This window comes from Peromyscus leucopus, chromosome 4 (assembly GCF_004664715.2).
Source record: "Peromyscus leucopus breed LL Stock chromosome 4, UCI_PerLeu_2.1, whole genome shotgun sequence".
Lineage (NCBI taxonomy): Eukaryota > Metazoa > Chordata > Mammalia > Rodentia > Cricetidae > Peromyscus > Peromyscus leucopus.
In genome coordinates this window covers 87,000,445-87,023,050 of record NC_051066.1, presented here as the reverse complement: position 1 = coordinate 87,023,050, position 22,606 = coordinate 87,000,445, and the positions used below count along the sequence as shown (strand labels likewise).

At 43.1% G+C, this 22,606-nt stretch overlaps 1 non-coding gene and 1 pseudogene across 1 annotated transcript; one reads left to right on the top strand and one right to left on the bottom strand.

Annotated features, from left to right (window-relative positions):
- Nucleotides 1-895: 895 nt before the first annotated feature.
- On the bottom strand, nt 896-1,024 carry LOC114697536. The gene has a single exon (XR_003735209.1). It is a non-coding gene; the product is annotated as a small nucleolar RNA SNORA11 (small nucleolar RNA).
- Nucleotides 1,025-22,193: 21,169 nt separating this feature from the next.
- LOC119087814 lies at nt 22,194-22,561 on the top strand (annotated as a pseudogene).
- Nucleotides 22,562-22,606: the final 45 nt, after the last annotated feature.

Sequence of the window (22,606 nt, the reverse complement as noted above, 5' to 3'; positions counted from 1 at the left end):
GGTCCTAGATTTTACAGACATATAAAGTCATGTGTCTGTGAAACTGTGTGGAAGAAGGGAAACTGAGGAACAAAGGGAACTAACCAGAGTGGGAAACAGGGAGAAGGGGTGGGGGGAAGCTCAGCATTTATGTATTTGTGGGGGAAATAACATAGACCATGAACAAATAATACACACAATGGAGACTCTTTTGAAATGGAAGTTTCTCTGTAAAACAAAGGGAGGAGAAAACAACGAAGAGCATGATGAAGAGAATGTATTATTTCTCAGACCTTCCCAGTGGGCTGGGGCAGCAAGGTTTTGGGAAGCGTTACACTGAGTAGTAGCTAGCCAGCCAATGTGAAGCTTCCCCTGCGGCTGCTTGCCTGCTGCCAGCCTGGCATGTTGGCTCCGTGAATGGGCCGCTCGCCCCACCTGCTGTTCACAGCTAAAACTGTGCTCTGACTCCAGTTCCACCCGGCGAGAGCGAGCATGGCTCCAGGCGGCTGCTACCTGGGATTGGCCCGAATGTCTTCCCCATGCCGAGGATAGGACCTAGGCCCTTTTCAGACCTAGGCACATGTTCTCACACCTAGCTACACCTCTTGCCCTGAGCCTCATGTTCTCTGTTCATTGTTTTGGAGCTGGAAGGGGCTTCAGAGGTGGAGTTAACACAACTTTCATTTGACAGATAAGTTGATTACTCTTTATTTGATTTAGTTAAAAGACACAATTTTATTTATCTTTTTTTTTTTTTTTTTTTTTTTCGAGACAGGGTTTCTCTGTGTTGTTTTGGTGCTTGCCCTGGATTTTGTTCTGTAGACCAGGCTGGCCTCAAACTCAGAGAGATCTGCCTGGCTCAGAGTGCTGGGATTAAAAACATGAGCCACCACCACCCAGCTTGTTTTGTTTTTTAATGTGTAGGGCATTTGCTCAGAGGAAAGCAACGCATTCTATAACCCTCCTCACACAATGACCAGATTTCTATTGGGTGTGTTATAAACAGAGGAGCCATCCTTCAGGCACCCTGCTCTGAGCACACCCCAATTTACAGATTTACTTTCAACTCTGGTATTTGTTTCTTGGGGGGAGTAGTGTCCTGCTAGATCTGATGGCACATGCCCATAATTCCAGCACTTAAGGCAAGAGGAGCAAGAGCTCAAGGCCATCTCAAGCTATAATATCATGTTATAATATCAAGCTATAATATCAGCCTGGACTGTAGAACAAGAGACCTCGCCTCATACAATTGAAGAGAAAAAAGAAAGAAAGAAAATCCTTTAAGGAGAACTTGTGTTGATGAAATCCTGTACTTCATACTTCTAAGTAAGCCACACTCCAGAGTGTGGAAAGGACAGACTGAATCTAATCACACAAAGAACACAAGGTTAAATGAACAGACATTAAACCATAACAGCACAATTCAGGATGTCCAGGAATTCCAAACACACATACATGAAAGTCACACAGCACACTTTTGGTATTTACTAGCTGAACAGTTCTAATTGCTCCCGTCACAAATGATAATGATCCTATTCACATTGGAGAATATATAGGTATCTATACATAGTTACTTTCTCACAAAATACACATCAATTAACAGTCTCTCGGTGTAACTCAATTTCATAAATACAAAAATAAAACTATTATAGAATTGATGATCTAAAACAATATATGAATTTGATGGAGAATCAGAAGTTCAAGGCCAGGCTGCTCTATGTGAGACCCTGTCTCAAAACAAAAACAAAATAAAATTATTACACAGAAAGTGAAAGGCAGCTACTAAACAATTTTCGAGCATAAAATATATTACCCCAGATAATGTTATGAGTAAAATGTGGGGAGAAAATATGAGTTTAAAAATATAAGGAACAGTTGAAACTTTTCTTTATTGATATGATTTTTAAATGTATGAAGCCAGTATCAAGTCGCCACAGTATTTAAGACCATTCAATCATAAAAACAGTGTGACTGTTGTATTTTAAATGCTTCTATGGCTGTTGTTGAGACAGGGACACATGTAGCCCACAATGGCCTCTAAGTACTGTGTAAGTTCTGAAAGTCTGCCTCCCGTTCTGAGTTCCGTAAGGTGTACAACACCATACCCGGGGTTTATCTGGTGCTGGGAACCAAACCCAGGGCTTTATGTTCGCTAGCCAAACACTATCAACGGAGCTGCATCCTCAGCCCTTAAAATGCTTTCCCGCTCCATGTTTTAATTAACAAATGCACAGAATATGCTGGGAATTGTATATTTTAAAAGTATCTGATCTGTTTGATTTTAAAATACATTAGCTGTAAACGTATAGACACAGTATTATGCATGGTTTCTTCAGAGTAAGTAAAACGGTTCGAGGATGAATTGTCTGTGTAGATTATGGAAATATCTGGGTGAAATAATGGCCAGTGGGGAAACAGCACACTGCTAACAAGAAGAGCTACACAGGACACTGGATGCCTGCACAATGGCTCACAGTGACAAGAAAGAATGCCAAGTACCTTTTCCTCACAATGTAGCCCAGATTGTCCTGGAACTCACCATGTAACCTGGCTCCAAAATGTAATCCTAAACCAATTTTCTGTTCGGACACTCAGGCACATTCAGCTTCTAGCTAAGCCAGCTTCAGACTTTTGGGAAAGTGAAAAACACTCTTGGAAGCTGTTGTTAGAGTCTGAGTTTAATAAGTTTACAGGCACTACTGGCTGTCATGATGCCAGCAACCCCCTTCGGTCTCAGGGACAGAATAAGCCATAGACACCTGCCAAGACCTGATGTGACACCAAATCAGGTTCTAAGGCTGAGCACCAGAGCCAGATACTTGCCTTTTACGACGTATAAAAATCTCAGCAATGGCTAGTGTTTACTGCTCAGGCCAGGGAGTAGTTACACAGAAAAAAAAAAAAAAAAAAAAAAAGGTAAAATAAATAAATCAATATGCCTTCAAAGTTCTACTTTCCTTAGTGCAGTAATTACCAGCTTTTCTTGCTTTTTATTGGATATAAGTAACTAAAAAGTGACCAGACTAGGAATGGTAGCACAGATAAAGGCCAGCCTGGGCTACATAGTGAGATTTTTGTTTCACTCCTTTTTTTTAAGTGAACACAGACATATACATCTGCCATAGAAATATGGATAAGGAACACAAAGGTCTGCTAATATTCAAAGATCTAAACGCTTTACCAGTATCACTATACAGCCTTATAATTATATTTAAACATGAGGGGGAAGAGATGTGAAAACATCACAACAGTTCTCTCTCTCTACGCCCCGCCCCAGCCCTACGCATGCGGTGTATCTGTGTATTCAAGCCTTCAGTTATGCTTGCCAAGTCAGAAGACATTGGGGATCTTCCTCCATTGCCTTCTGCCTCATTTACTTCAGACACTGTCTCTCACAGAACCTGAAGCTCGGCCAGGCTGGCAGCCAGCAAGCCCTAGCAATCCTCCTGTCTCTGCCCCAACCACACAGTGTTGGGGTTACAAGCGCGAGCTGCAACGCCCAGCTTTTTACACAGTGTTGGGAATCTGAACTCAGATCTTCATGCTTGTGCAGCAAGAGTTCTGACCACTGAGCCACCTCTTTTCAAACTGGACCAGAAACTCAGAGAAGTAATAAAAAAAAAGAGCGGGCTCTGGAGTCAACAGACCCAGGTTGAATCCAGGCTCAGTGAGCTTCAGATAAATTGTGACTTAATAATTTAAACATAACTGTGAGTGACTTAGCTGTGCCACGATGTGCAAGTCTCATAACTAAGTGTTCATAAGTGTTCAATAAATGTTCATTACTTACTATTATCTGCAGGAAAAGGCGCGGGGAGGGGGGGAACCCCAAGAAATGGTAACAGTCCTTAATTTCCTCCCTGTTAACAACTCATCAAAACAATAATCATGTCAGGTGGTGGTGGTGCACATCTTTAGTCCCAGCACTCAGGAGGCAGAGGCAGGTGGATCTCTATGAGTTCAAGGCCAACTTAGTTGGTACAGTGAGTTCCAGGCCAGCCAGGGTTACATAGTACAATCTTATCTCCAAAAGTCTCAGTCATTGTAGAACACAAAAGAAAGGCATACAAACAGAAAAAGAGGGAGTTAAGTAACCCCAACTTGCAGATGACATTAATTATGTATATTTTATATAATATATATATATAATTTATATAAATATATAACAATGCTAACAAAAACATTAAAACTGATAAATTCAGAAAGGTTACGGAATACAAAATTAACATACAAAATGTAGTTGCTTTTTTAGTATAACAGCATTGGTGAAAGTGGAAAAAAAAAATCGAAAAACCAATACCAGCAAAAACTTTAAATAAAATACATATAAATGTAGCCAAAGGAGTGACTGACATCTGCAATGATGGTTATAAAACATCAATGAAAACAACTGGAGAAGACATTAAATTACAAGATTTCACAGAGCCTTCCTGAGTTCATAGATGGAAGAACTTGTAGATGTAACCAACAGTCTTATTAAATAAGAAACATAGAACCAATGTAAAAGAGAAAGCCGAGAGGTCAGAGCTCAGAGCTAAAATCTCACCCTTCCTCCTGCGGTGTCCCAGGTTCCCGAAAGAGAGAGCTATATCCTGTCTGTCCGTCTTTTTATAGTATTTTGTTCTGCCTTCTCATTGGTTGTAAACCCAAACACGTGACTGTCTCGTCACTGTCTGTATGTACAGCCCCCCAGCTCTTAAAGGCATATGTCTCCAATGGCTGTATCCCTGAACACACAGAGATCTATGGGATTAAAGGCGTGTGCCACCACCGCCACACTCTTGCTATGGCTCTAATAGCTCTGACCCCCGGGTAATTTTATTTATTAACATACAATCAAAATCACATTTCAGTACAATTAGAATACCACCACAAGAACTACTACTGTTCAAATGCCCGTAATTGTTGTTGGGGGTTTTTGCTCTTTTGTGGGGGGGCCCACCACCCAGCTCCCAAATAAATCACTCATGGAGGCTTATTCTTAATTATGAATGCCCAGCCTTAGCTTGGCTTAGTTTCTGGCCAGCTTTCCTTAAGTTAACCCATCTATCTTTTTGCCTCTGGGCTTTTCCTTTTCTATTCCTGTACACCTTTGTTTCTTACTCCATGGCTTGCTGTGTAGCTGGATGGCTGGCCTCTGGAGTCGTCCTCCTCTGGCTGCTAACTATTCAATCTCTCCTCCCAGATTTCTCCTTCCATATATACTCTCTGCCTGAAAGCCCCGCCTATTCTTTCTCCTGCCTTGCTATTGGCCAGTTCTTTATTAGACCATAAGGTGTTCTAGACAGGCACAGTAACACAGCTTCACAGAGTTAAACAAATGCAACATAAACAAAAGTAGCACCTTAAAATAATATCTACTACACGTAATTCCCAAAGTGATCTACAGATTCTGTGCAATGCCCCTGAGATAACCCAGATATTCTGCACAGAAACAGAACAACCACTCGTAACATTTGGATAAAACTGCAAAAGACCCTAAATATCTTGAGCAGAGGAACAAAAGTTAAGCATTACAATGTCAGACCTCAAAACACACTACAAAGGCAACAGGCTAAGCTGTATGGTCCTGGTACAAAGAGAGCTAGTGGTTGAAATGTGGTTTATAGCTTGCACTCCATCCCAAGTTCAGTTCCACCACCAAAAAGGGACTGAGGAGCCAATGAAACAGAACAGAAAACCCCAGGGATACATGTACATATCCATACCCATGAGACATAAACTATATACAAAACCAACTCAAAATAAATCAGAATTAAATATAAAACCTGAAACTGTGAGACTGTCAGGAAAGACTTCTCAGAACATTGCTCTGGGCAAAGTTTTCTTTGGATATGACCTCAAAAGCCCAAACAACAGAAGCAACCTTGACAAATAGATCACATCAAAAGAGCATTGCACATCAAAGGAAACAAACAAGAGTATGAGAACAGCCTACAGGAGAGGAAATGTTTGCAAACTGTTTACCCAGCAAAAGAGGACTCTGTAAAATATGTAACAACCTCAAACTGTTCAAATGCACAAAGTCATGAGAACAAACTATTTGCCTAGGAGTATCTAGAAATTTTTCAATGAAAGCAAAAAAAAAAAAAAAAAAAAAAAAACTACCTTCAATCCCAGCACTCTGGAGGCAGAAGCAGGCAGATCTCTGAGTTCAAGGCCTGCATAGTGAGTTCCAGGCCAGCCAAGTCTACATAGTGAGACCCTGTATGCAAAAAACAAACAAACAAAAACAACAACAACAAAAAAAAGCTATTAAAATAAAAGTGGGGCATTCCTGCGGTGCCAGCAACTGAGAACCAGATGTAGGCTGAGTTACATGGTAAGATTATGTCTCAACAAACAAACAAACAAACAGTTAAATAAAGAAGCCAGATGTGGTGAAGTACCTGTGTAATCCCATACCTTAGAGTACAGGCAGAAGATCCTGAGTTGAAGCCAGCATGGACTACAGAGTAAGATCCAGTCTAGAAGAGGAGAAAGAGGAATAGAAGGAATTTGGAAAATAACAAGACTAAGGAAGATGCAGAGACATGAACTCTCTTGTGCTGTGGGAACATCAATTAGTACAGCATTACAGAAAGCAGTATGGATGTTCAAAAAAAAAAAAAAAAGTAGGTATTCCACAATGCTACTACTACTAGGTACATCTCCAATAGAACTGGAGTCGATATGTTCCAAAGAAACATTGGCATTCTCATGTTTACTTATTTTTATTTACATGTTTGTGTGTGTGCGTGTAAGCATAGGCCATGTGTGCAGATGCCCTCAGAGGCAGTTAGTTAAGAGCATTTGTCTGGAGGACACAACTGTCTTTAACTAGGGCTCTAAGGATCTGATGCCCTCTTCTGGTCTCTGCTAGCACTGCACTTATGCGCACAAAAACAAAAACATACATACATAATTTAAAGGGGGGGCTTTTTTCAAAAGAAGAGAATACATAGACACAAAGGATTATTCAGCCAGAATATTCAGAACATTAGAATGAAATGGTCACTAGCAGAAAAATGGATGGAACTAAAGGATATTATGTTAAGTTAAATAAGCTGGGTACACAAAGAAAAATACTGTATTTTCTCATTTATATGTGGAAACTAAAAAGCTGATCTTAAAGAAATATGGAATAGTGCTTATGAGAGGCTAGGAAAGGTATGGGGAAGGAGGGATGAAGAAGATGGGTAATGAGTACAGGAGTACACTCGGATAGAAGAAATCACTTCTAAAGATCAAAAGCAAAGTATAATAACTATGGTTGAAAAAAATTATTAGACAACAGCTAGCCTAAAGGATTTTTAGTATTTCTAACTGTCTTAGGGTTTCTATTGCTGTGACAAAACACCATTACCAAAGCAACTTGGGGAGGAAAGGGTTTATTCCGTTCACACTTCCATATCACTATTCACCACCAAAGGAAGTCAGGACAGGAACTCAAGCAGGGCAGGAACCTGGAGGCAAGAGCCGATGCAGAGGCCATGGAGGGGTGCTGCTTACTGGCTTGCTCAGCCTGCTGTCTTATAGAATCCAGGACAACCAGCCTAGGGATGGAACCACCCACAATGGGCTGGGCCTTACCCCATCAATCACTAATTAAGAAAATGCGTAACAGCTGGATCTTAAGGAGCATTTTCTCAATTGAAGTCCCCTCTTTTCAGATAGATAACTCCAGCTTGTAAGTCAGGTTGACATAAGACTAGCCAGCACACCAACACAAAGAAGTAATATATTTCTAACATGATAGGTATATCAAATTCTTCTGATCTCATCATTACACACACTGTATCCATGTTTTGAAATGCTACTTGATACCCCATAAATGTATAGTTACTATGTGTCATTTAAATTTAAATGTATATTTTGGGGCCAGTAAAATAGCTCAATAGCTTGTTGTACAAGCCTAATGACCAGGGTTCTATCCTGGTAACCCATGGTGCAAAGAGAGAATAGACTCCAGAAGGTTGTCCTCTGACCTCCACACATGTGCACCCCTACACCACACACACACACACACATACACACACACACACACTCACACACACACACACACACAATTTCTAAAAAATAAATATAAACAAAGTCTCGCATTTTATGAAGTTAATGATTGAATCAAGAATAGTGTCATGTTTCAACTAGGTACTCAGTGAAGATGACTGGCCTGAGGATTTGGTTATCAAAGTTAGTAAGTTCAGGGCTCATACCACCCATCCTAAGAAGGAAGGGTTTCAGAGCCCCTTGCTTCCCAAATAAGTTACTTTGGAGTGATACATATCTAGAAGTTGTTTCCATTTGCAGTCTAGTCATCCAGAGGCAAAGCAAAGGATGTACACTGTGTGGGATCCCTGCACAGCCGGCCAAAACTCTATTGATTGTTTAGCTTTCAGAGCTCTGCAGTTAATCCTGATTTAAGGCACCAATGTGCCCACCATAAGATAATGAGAACAGAGAGGCCTCAGGAAGGTTGGTCAGTCTTTAGGTACCCCTAACAGTATTCTTAGCAAGACGAAATATGAACCTGAAGAGTGGAAAGGATCTTAGAGAACACCAATCCAAACCAAAATGAAGACATAATCTTCCACTCGTCCCTTCATCCGGATGTAGATGACAACAGAGACTGTCACCTAGGCAATGTTGGGATGGGATAAAGGAAACACTGGATAGAGGAACACCTCTCTGAGTAAATCGGTTTGGGTTCATGCACCCAGGGAGAAACCTCTCCCGGCCCCGCGCCGCAGCGGGGAGGAGGGTTAATTTCAGTGACAGCGCGCGGTAGCCGAGACACCCTCAGACTCCGGGACGCGGGCGCCAGCAAAACCCGAAGACCGGTCGGTCCGCCCAGTCTTTGGACCGCCAGCAGCCGGGGGCCTGCGCGTGCACCGTCCACGCGCGCCCCCCGGCTCCGTCCCGCGCAGGCGCCGTGGCTCGCGCGCGCGCGTCCTGCACGCCGGCTGGCTGCCGCAGCCATCCGCGCCCTTACCCGTGTGCCAGCTCCGCCGCCTCGGCCTCCAGGCTCCCGGCGGCCGCCTCGCGGGGCGCCGCCTCCTCGGCCTCCGCGGAAGCCCCGCCTCGACCCCGCCGGCCGCCTCCGTCCCCGCCGCCTCCTCTCGCCAGCGCCGCCGCGGCTCCGGCCCGCTCTCGGTCCCCTCCCGGCCGGTCCCGACCGCCCCGCCGCCGCGGCCGCCCCGAGCCCCGCGCTCAGCCTGCATGGAGCCGCCTGGCGAGATGAGCGCGCGAGCCGCCGCCGCCCAGAGCGCAGGCCCCACCGGAAGCGGCCGAGCACGGGCCCCGGGGATCCCGGTGCGGGCCCGGCCGGGGCGGGGACCGCAGGAGTGGTCTGTAACGAAAGGACGCTCTAGAGTCACTTAGGGTGATCGCTCCTAATTCATACGAGTATTTTTGCATAACTCAAGCCCGAGATGTACAGTGAGGTTTTTGTTTGGTTGGTTGGTCAACTTCCTAATGGAAAGAGGATATGTCATTTTAAAATCAGGATTTAGAAAGGAGGTATGGGTCTCGGGTGAGTCCCACGTGGCAGGTGTGGACAGCAGCCCAAGTGGAGAGAGAGGAGGATGGGGAAAATGGAAAGGTGCTTGAAAATCTTGAAAAGAACTAGTAAACATAATTGCTGTAACTCACATTTATTGAGCGCTTGATTCTCATAGGTACTCATGATACCTTTGTTTTGCAATGAGGTAACAGCCCTAGAGAGGTTAACTCACCTAGGAGGACTTGGCTAGACAGGGTAGCAGGAAAGTTTTAGAAAGGCCTGAGAGAGCTGGGAATGTAGCTCAGTGGTAGAGCTACATTCGTCTTTGGCACAGGTGAAAAAAAGAAAAAAAAAAAAAAAAACCACAGAAGCCAAGGTTAATTCTGTCTTAGGGAAGCTACATGAAATAATGAAAGCAAGCTACTGCTGGTGCACATGTGCCTTTAGTCCCAACACTCAAGAGGCAGGAGGATCTCTGTAAATTCAAGACCAGTCTGGTCTACAGAATGAGTTCCAGGACTACACAGAAATCCTGTCTCAAAAGACCAAAAAATAAAAAAATAGTGAAAGTAAAGGATGAAAATCAGCCTGGCATAAGAAGTGTCACCTTCATCCCCAGTCTTTCATGACCCTTCCTAATAGCCATCTATTGTTTCTAATTGCTCACAGAACTATATATACACAGGCAGTACTGAACTCACAAAGAAGATAATTATATAAACATGATTTCTGCTACAGTGAGCTGAATGCAGTAAGAGGTTCAAGACAAAAGCCAGAAGTAGGCTTTTCATGAGAAGTAGACACCCCAGCTACAGCCTGCTGACTGAACAGGAGCTAATAGGTGGGAAGGGATGGAGAACCTACGAAGATGAGGGAACCCCTGAAGGTTTGTCAACTTGAGAGCTACACAGTCTTTAAAATGGCTGTCCTTACAGATCACTTAAAGCTCACCAGTCGCCGCACCCTGTAGATCCCTTCATCAGAACTCAGCAGGCCTACGATGTGAACTACTACACTTGGGTGTGGAACCCAGATTGAAAACACAAAGGTTAGGATGGAGAAAGAGCTCACTTGGGAAAGTGCTGAGCTCAAATCCTCAGCATCAACATGAAAAGCCTGACTGTGTGCCCCGAGGTGAAGACAGGCAAACACCTGGTGCTCATTAGCCAGCCACAGGTTCTGTGACTGTCCCTCTTAGTTTCTTGTTGCTGTCATAAACACCATGAGCAAAAGCAACTTGGGAAGGAAAGAGTTTCTTTCATCTTCCGATTTACAGTCCATCATTACAGGAAGCCACGGAAGGAACTCAAGGCAGGAGTTTGACGTAGAAACCACGGAGAAATCCTGCTTTCTGATTCATTTCCAGGCTCAATTTCAGAGGCCTTTTTAAAAACCGTTTTATTGGCCGGGTGGTGGTGACTTGTGCCTTTAATCTCAGCACTCGAGAGGCAGGAGGATCTCTGTGAGTTCAAGGCCAGCCTGGTCTACAGAGCGAGTTCTAGGACAGGCTCCAAAGCTACACAGAGAAACCCTGTCACAGGGAGGGAAAAAAAACCTTTTATGTGTATGAGTGTTTTGCCTGCATGTATTATGTGCACCACGTGAGTCCCTGGTACCCACAGTCACTCAGCAGAAGACTGCTTTGGGTCCCTGGAACTGTAATGGTGTGAGTCATTGAGTCACCAGGTGGGTGCTGATAATTAAACGTTGGCCCGCTGCAAGAGCAACAAGTGCTCTTAACCGCTGAGCCATCTCTCCAGCCCCTCAGCTACATTCTGTTTCCTATGCAGCCCAGCCCCACATGCCTAAGGATTGTACTGTTCACAGTAGGCTGGTCTTGGCCTCCCACATCCACCAGCAATCTAGAAAATGCTCCCACAGACAGGCCCTAAGGCCAATCTGATGAAGGCCATTCTTCAGTTGAGGATCCCCTGCCATGGTGTGATAACAACCAAGATTACCCATCATAGTGAGAGACCCTGTCTGAAAACCATGAACAAAATGATCTTTTATAATTGCTTAATACGTAAGCCTTCTGGATAAATATCTAGAGACAAAGGAACAAAATGAGTTCACGTCAACAGTGTCTTTGTAACCCACATTTGCCTTTATTGTGGCCACGTTTACTTGTAAACACGTTTTAATTTTTCGTAGAATTTGACTTATTTTACATTAGTCTTTTCATCAAGTACATGATGTATTCTCCTGATAAAAAGCTTAGTTCCTTTCCATTTTAAAATTACAAACTGCAATTTAATAAGATTTCCTATATATGCAAATAAGCTTGTAATCATTTCTTTACAACTTTTTTTTCAAAATGTTCTTTCAAAAAACAAAAAGGTGGAGCATGATGAGTGATTGAGGAAGACCCCCCAAAATCAACTGCTGGCCTCCATACTTACCCCCACATAAACATTCACGGGCAAACATACATAGACTGCACCACACACACAAAAGAAAACACAAACATTAAATAATTTTATGGTCATACAGCTAGTAATTAATGGCATGGTTCAAACCCAGGGTTGTCTGGCTTCAAAGTCTGCATATGCTCTTGAGAAATCAGTCTGTAAAAGAGATTGAAGTTCCAGTCAGAGACATTAAATCACTAGGAAAGTTCAGGCCATACTTGTCAGGGTGTGACTGGAGATGAGAGCCAAGAAGACAGCTGGGAAAGGGGAAATTTAGAATTTTACATCCAAATGTAAATGGAGAAGTCAGGATCTGAGAAGTAGTGGTGATGCCCACATTTATTGCTTGAATGGACAGTTAGTTAGCTGTGCCATTAATAAAGAGAGAATCAAGAGTTGGGGAGAAGGATGCATCAGGGTAGGCCCACCCAAATCACAGTATTTTAACATATATAAAAAACTTCACCCTCATTACCCTCTCATGTACCCTAGTAATAATAGTATTTTTAACATTTAATTCTGTATTTTTGTTATCTCTTTGCCATAACAGTTAACATTTTGTCAGTTAGTGTAATGGATCTGCAGGCAGCAGAGGAGTCTGTGTGCCACACACCTAGAGTAGCTTAAGCAAAGGAGACTTCAGAACCCGCCCCCACAGAGACCCACCTCCTCCAGCAAGGGCACACCTACTCCAACAAAGCCACACCTTCTAATAATACCACTCCCTATGGGGGCCATTTTCTTTCAAACTACCACAAGCATTATGCAGATTTTTACTCACTAGAAATTGGCAAATTTCGCCGGGCGGTGGTGGCCCACGCCTTTAATCCCAGCACTCGGGAGGCAGAGGCAGGCGGATCTCTGTGAGTTCCAGGCCAGCCTGGGCTACCAAGTGAGTTCCAGGAAAGGCGCAAAGCTACACAGAGAAACCCTGTCTCGAAAAACCAAAAAAAAAAAAAGAAAGAAAAGAAAAGAAAAAGAAATTGGCAAATTTCTTCAAAGTAAGGGGAGTGAGCAATCTGAATTCTTTTGGCCTACTATAGCAAAATATCATGAACTGGGGAGCTCACAAACAAATCTGTTCCTCACGGTTCTGAAGCTGTCAAGTCCAAGAGCAGGGTATGGGCCAATTTACTGTCTGGTGAGGGCCCATGCATCTGCTCACCACACTTCTTGTCTCCTCACATAGTGAAGGACGGTAATTTGTTATGTGTCTTCCTCCCTCTCTCTCGCTCTCACTCTCTCTAAAATTCTGGTTTTATACTCTGATTTGTTGTTGTTGTTGCTACTGTTTTCATTTTTCATCAATGAGAGCTGATGTCAGTAAATTACAAATAAGCAAATACTTTTGATTCCTACCCCCAGCTAACAGAAACACATAATGTAGCATTTTTATTAGATAAGACTTGATTTTTACATCTCAACAAGCATGCCATAGAACACTTGAACAAAACATCCTAACAAAAACCATTACTAGAAGAAGTATAATAAGTACCTTTTATTTAAATAAATGATTCAGTAAGAAATGGAGAATTCCTTGCTTTTACTTATTTATTTCAAATATACATAAAATGCCTTCATAATATTCACAGCCTTTAATCAAGTAAATATACTTCTAGAAATTTCCCTTAAGAAAATGAGCAAGAATGTATATAAAGGTTTATTTCAAAATAGTCACTGTGGCCTTACATTTTTTAACTCAAAGTACTCTAAATATGCATTTTCCCCCTCTATTGAAAACAGGTTTATTTTTCTTATATGATATATCCTCCCTCTATTCCACCCAGTTCCTCCCATCATCCCTCCCATCTGGATCTACCCCCTTTCTGTCTCATTAGAAAACAGGCATCGAAGGGATAATAATATCAGATAGAACAAAAATTAACACATCAGACAAACAGAAGAAAAGGAGTCCAAGAAAAGGCACAAGAAATGGACACAGAGACCCACTCATTTGCACACTCAGGAATACCATAAAAACACTAAGCTGGAAGCCATAATGCAAAGGACTTATGGGGTAAAAAGAGAGAAAAAAATTTAAATAAATGTAAATGAAATAAAAATAGAAGGTAAGATAATAATTTAAAAAAACATGACATTATCAGACAAAGAACCTCCAAAGATGCCACTAAGTCCATTTTCTGTTGGCCATCTACGGCTGGGCATGGGCCTGCACTTAAGACTAATTTGTTTCCCTTGGAGGAAACCAAACTTTCATTTGCAAGTGCCTATCAATTAGAGATAGCTTCTGGGTTAGGAATGGGGCCATGTGTCCACTTCTCCTTTCAGCTCTTGGACCCCATCTGGTGCAGACTCGTGCAGGCCCTCTGCACGCTGCCTCAGTCTCTGGGTTCACATGTCATCAATCCTGTTGATTTAGAGGGTCTTGTTTCCTTAGTGACTTCATCCCCTCTGGCTCTTACACTCTTCCCGGACCTCTGATGCCCCGAGGGGAGGAATTTGATGGAAACACTCCATTTATGGCTTAGTGTTTATAAGGTCTCTCACTCCCAGCATATTGTCTGGCTGTGGGTCTCTAAATGGGATGCAGATTTAAACAGAGAATTCTCAAAAGAGGAAACTCAAATGGCTGAGAATCACTTAAAGAAAGTTTAACATCCTTAGCCATCAGGGAAGTGCAAATCAAAAGTACTTTGAGATCTCATCCTACACCCGTCAGAATGGCTAAGATCAGTAAAATAAATGACAGCTCATGCTGGCAAAGATATGGAGTAAGGGAAGCATGCATCTATTGCTGGTGGGACTTCAAAATCATACAGCCACGATGGGAATCAGTGTGGAGGCTCCTTGGGAAGATAAGAATCCATCTACTTCAAAATCCAGCTATATAACTCTTGGGCATATACCCAAACGATGCTTTATCCCACCAGAGACACTTGCTCAACCATGTTCATTGCTGCCCTATTTTTTTTATTTTGTTTTGTTTTTCAAGACAGGGTTTCTCTGTGTAGCCTTGGCTGCTCTGTAAGTTACTCGATAATTCAGGCTGGCCTCAAACTCACAGAGATCTGCCTGCTTCTGCCTCCTGGAGTGCTGGAATTAAAGATGTGCACAACCACTGCCTGACTACTGTCCTATGTATAATAGCCAGAAACTGGAAACAACCTACATGTCCCTCAACAGATGAATGGATAAATAAAGTGTTACATTTACACAATGGAATATTACTAAGCCGTTAAAAATGAAATCACAAAATTCACAGAAATGGACAGAAATAGAAAAAAAAAATCCTGAGTGAGGTAACCCAGACCCAGAAAGACAAATATGGTGTATATTTGCTTATATGTGTACATTGGCTGTTAAGTCAATGATAACGAAGCTACACTCCATAGAACCACAGAGGTTAGGTATAAAGTAAGGGATTGGAGCAGGAGAGGACAGATAGATCTACCTAGGAAAGGGAAGTAGAAGAGATAGCTATGGATGGATTGGTGTGGGAGGGGCTAGAATGGGAGGATCAAGTAGGGAGGAGGAGGGGATGAGGAAGGGAATGTGAAAAGAGACAGCTAAAATTAAGGGCCATTTGAATGGTAGTATGGAAAACTAATACACTAGAAACTTCCTAAAATATATGCATTATGAAAGCAATATAAATAGATTTGCCAAATAATGGGGGAGACAGAACCCCAGCCAGACATCTTTTGTTACGAAATGAAGCTTCCAGTATCTGGAATGGGTTGCACCTAATTGAATTGTTGGACAAGGGGGTTCCATGAAAAAAAAAACCCTAAACAACCTAAACTATGGCCAAGACAAAAGGTTGCTCTCCACAAACTGATGACAAGGCACTATTGCTGAGGGGAATACCTACACAATTCATTGAACACGGAGGAGTCGAGCTGGTATCTACAGAGAGACCTCACCCCTGCATGCTAGTGTCTTTGGTACAAGCAGGTACTCTGCATGCTACCAAAGGAAAAATGTAGACACCAACCCAGCTACAACCTTTGATCTACAATGTGTCCTGCCTGCAAGATAGGCTAGTGCAATGGTGGCACAAAGCCTCTGGGAGTAACCAACCAACATCTGATTTGACTGAAGGCCTATTCCACGAGATGGAACCTGTTACTGACACAGTTTTGATGACCGAGAACCAGAGGCTACTATGGTAAAAACCAAGCACTACTGTTCTGTTAAAATAACATAGAAATAAAATGACTCCTAATACCATTCTGTTGTACCATAGATCAATGCTTTGTTCAGCCATCATTCGAGAAGCTGCCTCCTCACAGCCATTACTTAAAATAGTTATCTGTCAATTTTTTTTTTTTTTGGTTTTTCGAGACGGGGTTTCCCTGTGTAGCTTGCACCTTTCCTGGAACTCACTTGGTAGCCCAGGCTGGCCTCGAACTCACAGAGATCTGCCTGGCTCTGCTTCCCGAGTGCTGGGATCAAAGGCGTGTGCCACCACTGCCTGGTTGTCAAATTTATATACACAGCTCAACCATATTTCTTTATTGGAAACATCAGTATCCCACGTCACAGAGGATTGCTACAAGTTCCAAGCCAACCTAGTCTTCATAATGAGTTCCAGGACAACCAGGATCAGAGTGAGACCTTGAGGTTTTTTTATCTTTAAATGTGTACGGGCATTTTGCCTTCATGCATTGCCTGAAGGGGCCAGAAGAGGGCAACAGATCCCCTGGAACTGGAGTTACAGGTGGTTTTTAGCCACCATGTGAGTACTGGGAATCCAATCCAGATCCTCTGAAAGAGCAGCCAGTGCTCTTAACAGTGGAGACATCTCTCCAGCCCAAAGTGTTATATTAAAAACAAGAGAGAGAACAAGTAGTATAGCCAGGCATGTTAGTGCATGTCTGTAATCTCAACATTAGGAATTCTTATTCCAGCCTGGGTTACATGTCAAGATCCTATCTCAAAACAAACAAAAATTACTAAGAATAATTATTATGCCTATTTTCAGACAAGACTTGTTTTTGGAAAGTGATTGCAAACATTTATTTAACATTTTGCTCCCAACACTATTTCATGCAATTGACATACATCAGGGGTGCTGTGGGATGTTCTGTATGTCCTGTGGGAGCCCTTCTTGGGTTCTTTGTGGCGTTACCCAGCAGGTCCGCATAGAGGATGATTAGGACCATGGGCCTGAGTGCAGGTGTCTGAGATGGTCTGCACTTGGCTGTGCTGGGGGATGGTCTGTATGTCAAGTTGTTCTGATTGATCAATAAATAAAACCTGATTGGCTGTGACTAGGCAGGAAGGATAGGCGGGACTAACAGAGAGGAGAAATAAAAGGACAGGAAGGCAGAAGGACTGACTGCCAGATGCCGCCAGCACAAGAAGCATGTGAAGATGCTGGTAAGCCACGAGCCACGTGGCAAGGTATAGATTTCTAGAAATGGGTTACTTTAAGATATAAGAAAAGTTAGCAAGAAGCCTGCCACAGCCATACAGTTTGTATGCAATATAAGTCTCTGTGTTTGCTTGGTTGGGTCTGAGCGGCTGTGGGACTGGCGGGTGACAAGGATTTGTCCTGACTGTGGGCAAGGCAGAAAAACTCAGGCAACACAGGGGAGTGGTGGTTAGCTTTTTGTTTGTTTGTTGTTTTCAGACAGTGTCTCTGTACATAGCATCAGTTGTCTGAGAACTCACTGTGTAGTATGTAGATCAGGCTGGCCTTGAACTCACAAAAATCAACTGCCTCTGCCTCCTGAGTGCTAGGATTAAAGTCAGACACCTGGCTTTGAAGATCTTTTAATCAAGGTAGTGACCATGCTTATCTCACGGAGTTTTTTGTTTTTGTTGTTGTGTTGTATGATCTGGGGGTTAACAATGGGGCCTCCAACACACCCTGTGTCACCGAACTACAGTATCTTCGGCTCTTTATTTTGAGAGAGTTAATCTTGACTGTCAACTTGGTAGAATTTAGAATCACTATGGAAATAAGTTTGTGGACATGTCCATTGGGAATTATCTAGATTAAGTTCATTGAGGTGAGAAGCCTCACACTGAATGTGGGCAGCACCATTTGCATGTGCTGGAGTCCCAGACTAAATAGAGAAGCAAGATGTGGACCGATATGCATGCTCTCTGCTTCCTGATTGTGGAGAGCGCGTGACCGGCCACCTCCTGATTCTATGTTCCCCACGCTGGGTTGTGCTCCTGAAACTGTGGCACAGAACAAACCGTCCCTTCCTTAAGTTGTTTTGTCAGGCATTTCCATGCAGCGATGAGACAGAAATAATTAATACTAACCCAGACAGTGTCTCATTCATTTGTCCAGGTTGGCCTTGAACGCAAAATTCTCCAAGCAGCTGCCTCCCAAGTAGCTGGAATTACATCCTAGCCACCAGGATGGGCCCCTCTATGGTTCTGATGCACAGAGAAAGTGTCAGCAGTGAGGAAAAGGCCACACAAGACCCTCCTGCATTGCAAGGAGCTAAACACCTTTTGTCTGTGTAGAAGGAAGGGGGATTTCTGGTATTGCTTTTTCTTGATAATCCTAGCTATAATGTATGCCATTGTGTCAGTTTAAAAACCAGTTTTTCCTTAGGGAACACCTAAGATACCAAAACAAAGTGTCAGTCACACAGGGAGAGCCTTAAGAAAATAAGCTTACCTTTTTGTGTAATTTTAGAATGTTTGACCTATTTTGTTTATTTTTTTATTTATTTTTTTTTTGAGAATTTCACACATACATACAATCTATATCCTCCCAACTTGGTGACCTCTTTTTTTTTTTAAGAGTCCACAGACTGCAGTTCACGCCGCCCACGCACCGATGGCGCCATCCACTGTAGCAGAGTTGACCATGCAGTGGCCATTCCTTTAAAGAAAACTGACTCTCCCCTAGAAGATGTCAACTGGCAATAGCTTTTCAGTTAGGAGTAGGAGCTCAGGAACCCCCTCCTATCTCCAGGCTGGAATGTTAACTGGCTTGATCTTGCACTGCTCTGAGTGCAAGAGTGTTGCAAGTTCAAGAGACACTGTTCTGGCCTGGGCCACCCGTCAGCCCACACCCCACACCCCCCCACACACACAGAGATGCACATACACACACACAGACACACAGACACACACACACACACACACACACACACACACACACACACACACCTCTGGCTCTTAGACTCTTTCTACCCCTCCCAGTCCTATTTTTATAAAAGGAAATCCATTCATTATGTAGTCATTTTCAAAAGGTGGAGTAGCAACAGAGTGTCCCTTGTTGAGATGCAAACTCCTAAGCCTCCCTGCAGCCAGAAGTGTAAGAGTGAGGCCCAGTGATCTGTGAAAGTAAGCTTGCTGGTGCTGTGATTCGTATTCGTGTGGGAGAATCACTGTCATCAGGTCATATTGGAGCTTTCATTTAAACCTCACAGGAAGGCTTCATAAGTCCTGCCCAAGACCACGGAGCTTACAGCTTCTCTGCACTTAGAGAAGAAAATATTATTATAGTTCTTTCTTTCTTTCTTTCTTTAATTTAAATGGATCTCATTATGTAGCCTCAGCTAGCCTGGAGCTCCCTATATAGACCAGGCTAGCCTTGACCTTACAGAGAGCTACCTGCCTCTGCATCCCAAGTGCTGGGATTAAAGTATTGTGTGTGATGATAAATATAAAGGAAAGCAAAGTGGGTACCTTTCAGCAGGCCCTGCCAAGGTATGCCACTAAGCAATCACTCCACGTGCACAGACTTAGTGCAAGAGGTTTATTGGGGGGCAGGGGGCAGCTGTGTTGAAGTTGAGACATGAGAGAGGCAGCCTCCCCTCACTCTTGTGGGGCCTCTGCTCCAGTCCTAAGGGATTTGACTCCCTCTTCCAGCCTTCAATTGGCGTTGCATACAGGCATGAACATGGTCCACAGACAAGCATGCAGACACAGTCAGTAGCAGTTTCCTCCCACTCTTCTCCTCCTGGTCCCTCTTTCCCATGTTTCACAACACCTTCCAACCACCACAGCCAGGAACAGCTTGCCAAGATACATTCTTATCTCCTTGGAACTAAAACCAGGCTCATGTGTCAGTCCTAATCTTACCAGGTTTATCAGCTTTGCTTGATGCAGTGTATCACTGCCTCCTTAAGACATTTTCTTCCTGTTGCCTACAGAAAAAGATACTTTCGTTAGGACCGCAAAGATAAATACATAACCCATGCTTTTACGTCCATTGGGAAGAGTTCGCTAACTGCCAAGGAATTCTTCTGGGCTTTCAGATTTTCCCATAAACCTAATTGCAGCAGTACTTCCAAGGCTTTTTAATGACATGGCACACATAGAAAAATGATATATTCCCCAAAGTCTGGGAATACTACACAAGACAGAAGGGAAGGGAATCCCCACCCCCACCCCAGGACTGGGAGACAAGCTTCACACAGGAATCCAGTGGCTCTGGTTTGGTCCTCAAGCATACACTGTCTCACCAGCTTTCCTGTCCCACAGCGACAGTGTGATCATTTAATATCCTCGGGAATAGACCTTTCTCTCCCAAGAATTTGGCCCGAAGAAGGCTCAGCTTTCTTCCTGGACGCTCTTTAAAGTTGAACAAGATTAAGTCCTCAATACATGCACTGTTTGATGCTCCAAGGCATCTAACATGCTGGCAAACAGTATTTTTAAAGCGTTGGTTAAAAGCCTGCTGCAGATAATATGATCACTTCAGAGACAACAAGAAGCCGTCTCTTTTTTTTCCCCCTGATTTTTAAAAATTAATTAATTAATTGTTTTTCCCAGCCCGTCAGTTTCTCCTCCCTCCCTCCTCTCCTTCCAGTCCCCCTCTCCATCCCTCCCCACCCCCTCCACTATGAGAAGCCATGTCTTAACTGAAATGAGATTTTGAATTGAAACAGCACTTCTCTATGAATCAAAAGAAGTTAGGCCAGGCAGTGATGGCGCATGCCTTTAATCCCAGCACTCAGGAGGCAGAGCCAGGTGGATCTCTGTGAATTCGAGGTCAGCCAGGTCTACAGAGCAAGATCCAGGACAGGCACCAAAACTACACAGAGAAACCCTGTCTCAACAACAACAACAAAGTTAGATGTGTGTTACTTTAAAAGAGCTGTCTTTTTTTAAAAAAAAAAGACATGTCAAAACTTTGTTTCTTCACACATTCCTTCAATTGTTCTCCTTGACTTTTAACTCTTTGTGAGCAGGCGTGTTTTAAGCCTGCCCCCTCTGGGCACTACCTCCAATGTTCATTTCAGGTTTCTGTCCTCTGCATTGAAGCCTATCAAACCCACACCCCACCTCTACCCTATCCCCCCAACCCTACCCCCAGCCCCACCCTTCATCCCCACCCTACCATCCCTCACCCCGACTCTCCACCCTCCCCCTGCCTTTTAAGCAATTCTATCCTTTTCTTTCTCCTTCCTTCCTCTTCTCAACCCCTCTTTAAAAAATTGCCACAAGAGGGCAGCAGTTTCACACATATGCATGATACTCAGGCAGTGAGGCTCATTAAAATACAAACAATAATACACTAGAAAAATAAGAGGACACCAAGTTGGGTGGGTAGGGAGGAGGAATAGATCCAGAAGGAGCTGTGGAAGGGAGTGAATATGATCAAAACACATCATATGAAATTCTCAAAGAACTAATACATTTTTAAAAGAATGTATCATGCCCTGATAAAAATGTTACTGAAAGTCTAGAGATTTCTTTGGAAGAAGAATAATTTCAGCAGGAGGAGAGGAGTGAGGGAGGGCATTAGGGCATGAAGATGACCAAACATTTTTTTACATGTATGAAAATGCCAGAGAATTTTTCATTGAAAAATATTAATTGCAAATTTTTATAACTAAAACCCAATACTTGTTCATTAGGTACAAGAATTTTGCAATGATAAAAACATATACATCTATTACTATATTGTTATCCATTGCAATGATGTGTACATACACACACATACATACATACATACATACATACATACATACATATATAGTTGTCCAAAATTTATTTTGCCTTTTACCTTATACTTAACTATTTCAACACTATATCAATAGCAACAATAGTTTGATAATAAATTAAGTCATTTTCTAAGAAAAACAAAAAAGGTTCAACAATCCAGCATCTTGCTCTGCATATAATTCATATTCTGTTCACAATGATGAATCCCGAAGGGAAAAGAAAATCATGCAGAAATGTGATGAGTGGAGCTGACCTGTTGATATCTCTTCCAGGTACTGGCGGAGAAGAGAGGAAGCAGGACAGAGAGCAGCTCCAAACCTCAGACTAAATCCCAATGTAACTTCTTGAACCAGGATGGAGGGGGAATCTTACCACAATGAAACCACAGTCAACGACACCCCAGTAGATCACCAGGCTTTGGAACGCCATGGGCTATGGAAGTCATCACTATTGCAAGTGTGACAGCTGTGGTCAGCCTGATGACCATTGTGGGCAATGTCTTGGTCATGATCTCCTTCAAAGTCAACAGTCAGCTCAAGACAGTTAACAACTATTACCTGCTCAGCTTGGCCTGTGCAGACCTCATCATTGGAATCTTCTCCATGAACCTCTACACGACCTACATCCTCATGGGACGCTGGGTTCTCGGGAGTCTGGCTTGCGACTTTGGCTTGCATTAGACTATGTTGCCAGCAACGCTTCGGTCATGAACCTTCTGGTGATTAGCTTTGACCGTTACTTTTCCATCACAAGACCACTGACATACCGGGCCAAGCGTACCCAAAGCGGGCTGGCATCATGATTGGCTTGGCCTGGCTGATCTCCTTCATCCTCTGGGCACCAGCAA